This window comes from Elaeis guineensis, chromosome 1 (genome assembly GCF_000442705.2).
Source record: "Elaeis guineensis isolate ETL-2024a chromosome 1, EG11, whole genome shotgun sequence".
In the NCBI taxonomy this organism is placed as follows: domain Eukaryota; kingdom Viridiplantae; phylum Streptophyta; class Magnoliopsida; order Arecales; family Arecaceae; genus Elaeis; species Elaeis guineensis.
In genome coordinates this window covers 85095808-85104725 of record NC_025993.2, presented here as the reverse complement: position 1 = coordinate 85104725, position 8918 = coordinate 85095808, and positions in this window count along the sequence as shown.

The window sequence follows — 8918 nt, the reverse complement described above, 5'->3', positions numbered from 1 at the left end:
GTAGGAGTCCGGACGAAGTCTTCCTGCTGCTGAAGTAGGAGATGGGGTCCGCCTCCCGTAGGAGTCCGGACGAAGTTTCCTGCTGTCGAGGTTGGAGATGGAGTCCGGCTCCCGTAGGAGTCCGGACGAAGTCTTCCAGCTATCGAGGTTAGAGATGGAGTCTGGCTCCCGTAGGAGTTCGAATGAAGTCTTCCTGTAGTCGCAGTTGGAGATGGAGTCTGATTCCCGTAGGAGTCCGGACGAAGTCTTCCCGCTGTCGAGGTTGGAGATGGAGTCCGGCTCCTGTAGGAGTCCGGACGAAGTCTTTCTGTAGTCGCAGTTGGAGATGGAGTCTGGCTCCCGTTGGAGTCCGGACGAAGTCTTTCTGCTGCTGAAGTCGAAGATGGAGTCCAGCTCCCGTAGGAGTCCAGATGAAGTCTTCCTGCTGCTGTAGGTCAGACGTCGGTAGAATTCCTGAGGGGTTACTCTTGACACGAACTTCGGCTGGGGGGGTTTTACACCCAACACCAGTCCCCCTACTTTCGAGTTCGAGTTTCGATCGAAGAAAGTACAGAAAATTTTCACAGTCGAAGTCGCTTCCTTGAATTCTGCACACGACTGCCCTCAAAAATCTTGGTATTTAATGCGCGCATGCTGGAGCCTTTTTCCTATTAGGGCGATCCGAAGAGTTCTTTCGGAACTCCCACCAGGGCGTAATCCTAAGCGTCACGCCATAATGGTCCGCGAACGGTCAGCCCTATACCGCGGTGAGTGGGACACGTGGCAGGCACTGGTTGACCTGGGGATATCTGCCACCATAACTGCGCCAGACCCCATTGCTTATTTAAGCCCCTACCTTTCCTCCAGGGGCTTCACTTCGCCTGAGGGTTGACACCTTTCTTCCGCCTGAGAGTTTAGCCACTCAGCCACTCCATCGGTGCGCTTTTCGACTCCGAACATCCTTCGCACCAGTCTTTGCCATCTCCGCTGGCTCTCCGCCGTCTTCAATCCCCTGAGTCTCTCCGAGGGGTTCACCCGTCGGGGCCTCCGCCCCGAAGGCCAACCTCAAGAGGATGCCACAGACCAGGAAGAGTGTGAGGAGGAGAACTGCAGCCTGCGAGTTCTCCGACTGTCAAACTGTCGCTGAGGGTTTCCGTCGCCTTAAAGGGGGCTCGAGGGAGAATTCTTTCAACAACAGGGGTTTAATAATGGGGACAATTGGTGAGGGCATTCCGCCTGAGAATTTCAGAGTAGCTGAACGGGGCGACACCGGTCAAGGGGGCAGAGTTGTCGTCACAAGCTGTGGCGGGATTCTTGACATCGTCGGGGCTGAGGGACCAGAAGCGGTCGGCGCCGACGGTGGGACAGTAGAACTTATTGCGGGGATGGTGGAAGTAGCGCATGCCGACCTTGCCGGAGTACCTAGGACGGTGGTTGTCGTAGAACACACGGTGGTGGCGCATGCCTTCGATGCCATCGCGGCCTCCGGGGTACCTCCGGTTCTTCTTGAAGCAGGTCATCGTCGCTGCTGCCGTTGCCTTCACTGCCCCTTGAATTCTATCCCATCCTTTTCCCCCTAGGGTTGGGGTTTCGATGATGGAGCGGAACGAGGCAGGGGGCGAGAGGTTTATCACACGCACTGGCAAATACTGCTGAGAAGGACGAAACTGGGAAGAGAAGTCGATAGCTTGAAGTGGTCTCCGATGTATCCCTTTCGAGTCTTGTAGTAATGTTTTCTTTTTCTAGCCCTCCGGGTCTTGTAACATTCATCTTGTCAATCGAAAAATGAGAAGGAGATTTTGTTACTTCATCCGCACCTTGCGTCAATTTGCTGCCTGCCGAATTTCTTTCCTTTACCATTGTTATTGTTGTATTCCCTTCTCTCTCTTTTGTTTTTTCGGTGTCGTCCGGAGGTTACTGGTTGTTGCCACATCGGCTCGCCTTTCCAGTTATCCTTCTTCTTCAGCCTTGATGGCTCTATAATGCATATTTAATGAATAATATGAGAAGAAAATTTTCTGCTACCTCTTTTACTCATGTGTTGAATTGACGCTTGCCGAGCTTCTTTCGGCCTTCGCATCGTTCGGGGGTATCCGATTGCCATTGCATCGACCCATCCTTTCGTCCATGGCCGCAGATTGGCCTGGAGCCGCTCAAATTTGGCGCCCCCAATCAGGGCTCGAGCTCAGAGGTCTGAGCTTCTCGTCACCCTGAGGAAGTCGTCTTATCTCGGACTTGCGTTGAGAGAAAGCTGGGGTTCTTGATGAGAACCCCAATCCCTGCTGAGACGAGGCTCTCTACATCTTTGGTGCAGTTTATTTTCCATTCATCGCTGACGTAGTCCATCGCTTTTCTTTTTAACTCCTCTCCCCTTTCTCCTTTTTCTTTTTCGAGTGGGATTTTTTCCTCTACTCTTAGTGGGGTTGCGGGAGCCCGACTCCCGTAGGAGTCCGGGCAGAGTCTTCCTGCAACCAGAGTTGGAGATGAAGTCCGGCTCCCGTAGGGGTCTGGGCGAAGTCCACCTGCAATTTAAGTCAGGGGCGAAGTCCGGCTCCCGTAGGAGTCCGGATGAAGTCTTCTTGCGAAGGGGCCACTGGGAAGGTTCCCTTTTTCCCATCTGATCTTGAATGACCAGGCCTTAATTGGTGTCGGGGGGAGGTTCTTCCCCTATTTATGTCGTAATAGGTTTTAGCTCTGGTTAGGACGAGGTTCTCCTCCTGTCCCTAACGCGGCTGTAGGGGCATATATGGGCGCTGCCGGGCCTTTTCCCCCATCCGATCTAGGTGTAACCGAGCCTTCGACTTTGCTCATGTTGGGATGAGGTTCTCCTCCTGTTCCTAACATGGCTGTGGGGGCACATATGGGCATCGCAGGGCCTCTCTCCCCATCCGGTCTAAAGAGAATCGGGCCTTCGACTTTGCTCAAGTTAGGGTGAGGTTCTCCTCCTGTCCCTAACAGGGCTGTGGGGGCACATATGGGCATTGCAGGGCCTCTCCCCCCATCCGATCTAAAGGGAATCGGACCTTCGACTTTGCTCAAGTTAGGGCGAGATTCTCCTCCTACCCCTAACAGGGTTATGGGGGCACATATAGGCGTTGCTTGGCCTCTCCCCCCGTCCGGTCTAAAGGGAATCGGGCCTTCGACTTTGCTCAAGTTAGGGCGAGGTTCTCCTCCTGTCCCTAACAGGGCTGTGGGGGCACATATGGGCGTTGCTTGGCCTCTCCCCCCGTCCGGTCTAAAGGGAACCGGGCCTTCGACTTTGCTCAAGTTATGGCGAGGTTCTCCTCCTGTCCCTAACAGGGCTGTGGGGGCACATATGGGCATTGCTTGGCCTCTTCCCCCGTCTGGTCTAAAGAGAACCGGGCCTTCGACTTTGTTGAGACGAAGTTCTCCTCCCACTTCTGACATGGTTTGTTTTGACTATCCTGTCGATATAGGCTTGTGCCAAGGGAGGAGACATATAGATATGCGACTTTTATTTAAAATAAAGTTATCGGTAATACATTCGTAGGTTTTTCAAGCTCCATGGTCGCAGGAGGTCTGCTCCTCCAAGCTCCTTGAGGTAATAAGTTTCGGGCCGGACCACTTCTTTGACCGCATACGGGCCTTCCCAGTTTGGGGCGAGCTTCCCTCGATCCTGAGGTTGCGAGACAGCGGCTCGTCGAAGCACTAGATCTCCTGCTCTAAAGACTTTATTCTTGATCTGAAAATTATAATAGCGGGCGACTTTCTGTCTATAGACTACCATCCAAACTTGAGCTACCTCCCGCTTTTCTTCCAATAAGTCGAGGTTGGGTTTAAGACCTTGCAAATTGTGATGTTCGTTGAATGCCATGACTCGCGCCGACGGGAGTTTAAGCTCAATTGGGATAACAGTCTCCGTTCCGAAGGCTAAAGCAAAAGGGGTCTCCCCCGTGGGCAGTCTTTGGGTAGTTCGATATGCCCACAGCACATGATAAAGTTCATCTGCCCAAGTTTTCTTCGCCTTTTCAAGCCTTGTCTTGATCCCTTGCAGTAGGGTTCTGTTGGTCACTTCAGCTTCGTCATTCGCCTGAGGATGGACTACTGATGTGAAGTTGTGGGAGATATTTAGATCTTTACAGAATTCGACGAATCTTGCTTCCGCGAACTACCACCCGTTATCAGTGATTAGGGTTCTTGACAGACCGAACCTGCAAACGATTGACTTCCAAACGAAATCTTGCACTTTAGCTTCTGTGATTTTTGCCAGTGGATCGACTTCAACCCACTTGGTGAAATAGTCAATCGCTATCAGGAGGAACTTCCTCTGCCCCGATGCCACGGGAAAGGGTCCAAGGATGTCCATCCCCCATTGTGCAAAAGGCCATGGGGCACTCAAGGGTGTAAGCTCAGTGGTGGGCTGTCTCTGGATGTTGGCATATCTCTGGCATCGGTCACACTTTCTGACGTATTTAATCGAGTCATGATGCATCATCGGCCAGTAATATCCTTGATGGAGCAACTTGTGGGATAAAAATCTAGCCCCCAGATGGCTTCTGTAGATTCCTTCATGCACCTCCCACAAGGCGTAGTCAGCTTCCGAAGGCCAGAGACATTTTAAAAGGGGCAAAGAGTATGATCTCTTGTACAACTTGCCCTTATAAAGGATGTATCGGGAGGCTTGATTTCGAAGCTTCCGAGCTTCTTTCGCATCTTGGGGGAGAATTCCGTCTCTGAGATATGTTATCAGTGGGTCGATCCAGCTGGGCTCGTGTCAATTTCCAACACGGGCCGCGATTCTTCCGTACTCGGGCACTTGAGCACTTCAAAGAGAACACCCTTGGGTAATTCGGCCAGAGCCAGCATTGCCAGCTTGGAGAGAGGGTCGGCCCTGGTATTTTCCATCCTCAAAATCTACCTAATGTTGAAGCTGCTGAAGGCGGGGACGAGCTCCTTTACCTTTTCAAGATATTTAGCCATGCTGTCCTCCCGTGCTTCATAGTTTCCGTTGACTTGTCCCACTACTAGTTGGGAGTCGCTGTGGACCTGGAGCCGATCTATTCTCAGCTCTTTGGCGATCCTCAATTCTGCGATCAGAGCTTCATATTCTGCTCCATTGTTTGTTGCAGGGAACTCGAAGCGCAGAGCATACTCCGTGATGACTCCCTCTGGACTGATCAAGATCAGGCCCGTGCCTGCGCCTGACATGTTGGAAGACCCATCCACGTAGAGGGCCCAAAAGCAACCAGAGGGATCTGCTTCTTCTTTGGGAGAGTTCGATCGGGACTCCAGGCCGTCAATTTCACCTTGTTTAGGTTCGGCCTCCTCTGGGATAGTACACTCCACTATGAAATCTGTCAATATCTAGGCCTTCACTGCTGGTCTGGGTCGATAGTTGATGTCAAATTCTGTGAGCTCGATCACCCATTTTGCCATCCTCCCGGAGGCATCCGCCCGGTGTAGAATCACCTTGATCGGTTGGTCGGTGAGCAGCGTCACGGTGTGCCCTTGAAAGTAGGGTCGGAGCCTCCGGACTGCAATCAACAGGGCGTAAGTTAGTTTTTCTAATTTGGTATACCTGGTCTCGGTGTCTCTCAATGCGCGGCTGATGTAGTAGATCGGCCGTTGGACTTTTGCTTCTTCTTTGACAAGGACTGCCGCGAGAGCCATGGGGGAGACCGCCAGGTATAAAAACAATTTCTCTCCAGGCTCTAGCTTCACCAACAGCGGAGGTGAGCTGAGGTAGCTCCTTAGTTCTTCAAATGCCTGTTGGCACTCAGGGGTCCAACAGAAGTTCTTCGACTGCTTGAGGGTTTGGAAGAAGGGTAAGCACCGTTCGGCCGACCTCACGACGAAGCAATTCAGGGCTGCTACCCTCCCTGTAAGGTGCTGAACCTCTTTTATCGACTTTGGGACGGCCATCTCCTGGATGGCGTAAATTTTCTTCGGATTGACTTCAATTCCGCACCCCGATACCATGAAGCCCAGAAACTTTTCTGAAGTCACTCCGAAAGCACATTTAGTCGGGTTCAGCTTCATTTTATATTTTCGGAGGGCGCCGAAGGTTTCCTCGAGATCGGCGACATGGTTCATGGAAGATTTGCTTTTTACGAGCATGTCATCCACGTAGACCTCCATGTTACGGCCGATCTACTCCTTGAAGATTTTGTTCACCAATCGCTGGTAGGTTGTGCCTGCATTTTTGAGGTCGAAAGGCATGACTCTGTAACAGTAAAGGCCACGGTTAGTAATGAAAGCAGTCTTTTCTTCATCTTCCGATGCCATCCTGATTTGATTATAGCCAGAAAATGCATCCATAAAGGTGAGGAGCTCATGGCCCGAGGTCGCGTCCACCAGTTGATCAATTCTGGACAGAGGGTAGCTGTCCTTTGGGCAGGCTTTGTTCAGCTTTTTGAAGTCTATGCACATCCTGCATTTGCTGTTTGCCTTTTTGACTAGGACAACGTTGGAAATCCAATCAGGGTAATTGACTTCTCTAATGAATCTGGCTTTTAGGAGTTTGTCCACTTCCTCGGCTATCGCCTTCTGTCTCTCTGGTGCATGACCTCGAATTTTCTCTTTCGTCGATCGATGCTTTGGATCGACGGCCAGACGGTGCTCCATGACTTTCGTGTCAATCCCTGACATGTCCGCTGGAACCCAAGCGAAAATATCCGCATTCTTTCGTAGAAAATTGATGAGATGCGTCCGCACCTCTTCCCCCAGGTTGGAGCCGATCATCGCCATATGCTACGCACTCCCGTCGTTCAAAGGGATTGGTACCAGATCTTCGATTGGGCCACCCCTCTCTTCAGTGAGGTCGTCGCGGGCATCTAGCCCATCAACTGGACAGGGGTCGGATTGGTCGCTTCTTTGCAAGGCTATGTTGTAGCAGTGTCTGGCCAGGGCTTGGTCTCCTCTGACCTCTCCGATCTCCTGGTCGGTAGGGAATTTCAACTTCAAATGGTAGGTTGACACGACGGCTCGGAGAGCATTGAGACCAGGTCGGCCGAGGATTGCGTTGTAGGCTGACGGCGCCTTCACCATCAGGAAATTCACCAGAGCCCTGGATTGTCTTGGATATCGACCCGCAGCCATAGTCAAAGTTACCACTCCCTCCACCGGGACAGCATCGCCGGTAAACCCTACTAGAGGAGAGCTAATCGGCCTCAAATGGCCGTCAAGGATAGACATTCTTGAAAAGATGTCGTAGAACAAAATATCGGCTGAACTTTCATTATCGACAAGAATGCGGCGGACGTCGTAATTTGCTATATTCAAGGAAACTACAACCGCGTCGTTATGAGGGAATTGGACTCTTTGAGCATCTTCTTCAGTAAAGATTATGGGCTCCTCAATCTTTTGTCACTTGGGGGGTACGGCCAGTATGTTGGTTGCTTCCTGCCGGGATCCTCCCGAGATGGTGTTGGCGAAATCCATCGGAGGTCGATTGTCCGATCGCTCCATGCCGACGACCGTTGCCGGAGGATGTGGGGCTTGGGAAACTGGAGGCGAGGCCGGAGCCTGAGATCCGGCCGTGGAGGCCATGGGTCGCCGTGTGGATGCTTCGTGAGAAGGCATCGGGCGAGGATCTAGTGGAGGAAGGAGGAGTGGACGTCGGAGAAGATGACCAGAGGTGGTCCCGTTGAGTGCTCCTTTAAGAACAAGGGTACTGCGAAGACACAGGGCCTCTTCCTCTAGCGCCAATCTTGTTGGTGCAAAAATCCGCCTGCGCCGGAGAAGCTGGAGTCGAGGGAGTCGCGGTCGCCGCCGGGACCTGCAAAAGAAGTCTAAACCGGAGGAGGGGTTGCTCCGGCAAGACCCTCCGACGCTCAAGTCAGTTCTCTGTCTCAACAAGAATGGAGTGCTCGAACGAAAAGTTTAGCAGAGTTTTGGAATAGAGAATAGAGCTTGAAGAATAACGTATCTGGGGTCCCTCTTTTATAGGCGGGGGGAGCAAAAGATTGATAGCGACTGTTTATGATCGCCTCATCGTGGGCCGTACGGAGCTAGGAGGAATTTATCATGAAGAGTGTTGGGTGTAAAACCCCCCCAGCCGAAGTTCGTGTCAGGAGTGACCCCTCGGGGATTCCACCGATGTCCGACCTACAGCAGCAGGAAGACTTCATCCGGACTCCTACAGGAGCTGGACTCCGTCCTCGACTTCAGCAGCAGAAAGACTTCATCCGGACTCCTACAAGAGCCGGACTCCATCTCCAACTGTGACTACAGGAAGACTTCGTCCGGACTCCTACAGGAGTCGGACTCCATCTCCAACCTCGACAGCGGGAAGACTTTGTCCAGACTCCTACGGGAGCCGGACTCCAACTCCAGCTGCGGCTACAGGAAGACTTCGTCCGGAATCCTACGGGAGCCGGACTCCATCTCCAACCTCGACAGTGGGAAGACTTCGTCCGGACTGCTACGGGAGCCGGACTCCATCTCCAACTTCAGTAGCAGGAAGACTTTGTCCAGACTCCTACGGGAGACGGACTCCATCTCCAACCTCGACAGCAGGAAGACTTCATTCGGACTCCTACGGGAGCCGGACCCCATCTCCTACTTCAGCAGCAGGAAGACTTCGTCCGGACTCCTACGGGAGTCGGACTCCATCTCCAACCTCGACAGCAGGAAGACTTCGTCCGGACTCCTATGGGAGCCGGACTCCATCTCCAACTTCAGCAGCAGGAAGACTTCGTCCGGACTTCTACGGGAGTCGGACTCCATCTCCAACCTCGATAGTGGGAAGACTTCGTCCGGACTCCTACGGGAGCCGGACTCCATCTCCAACTGCGACTACAGGAAGACTTCGTCCGGACTCCTACGGGAGCCAGACTCCATCTCCAACTTCAGCAGCAGGAAGACTTCGTCCGGACTCCTACGGGAGCCGGACCCCATCTCCTACTTCAGCAGCAAGAAGACTTCGTCCGGACTCCTACGGGAGCCAGACTCCATCTCCAACCTCGACAGCGGGAAGA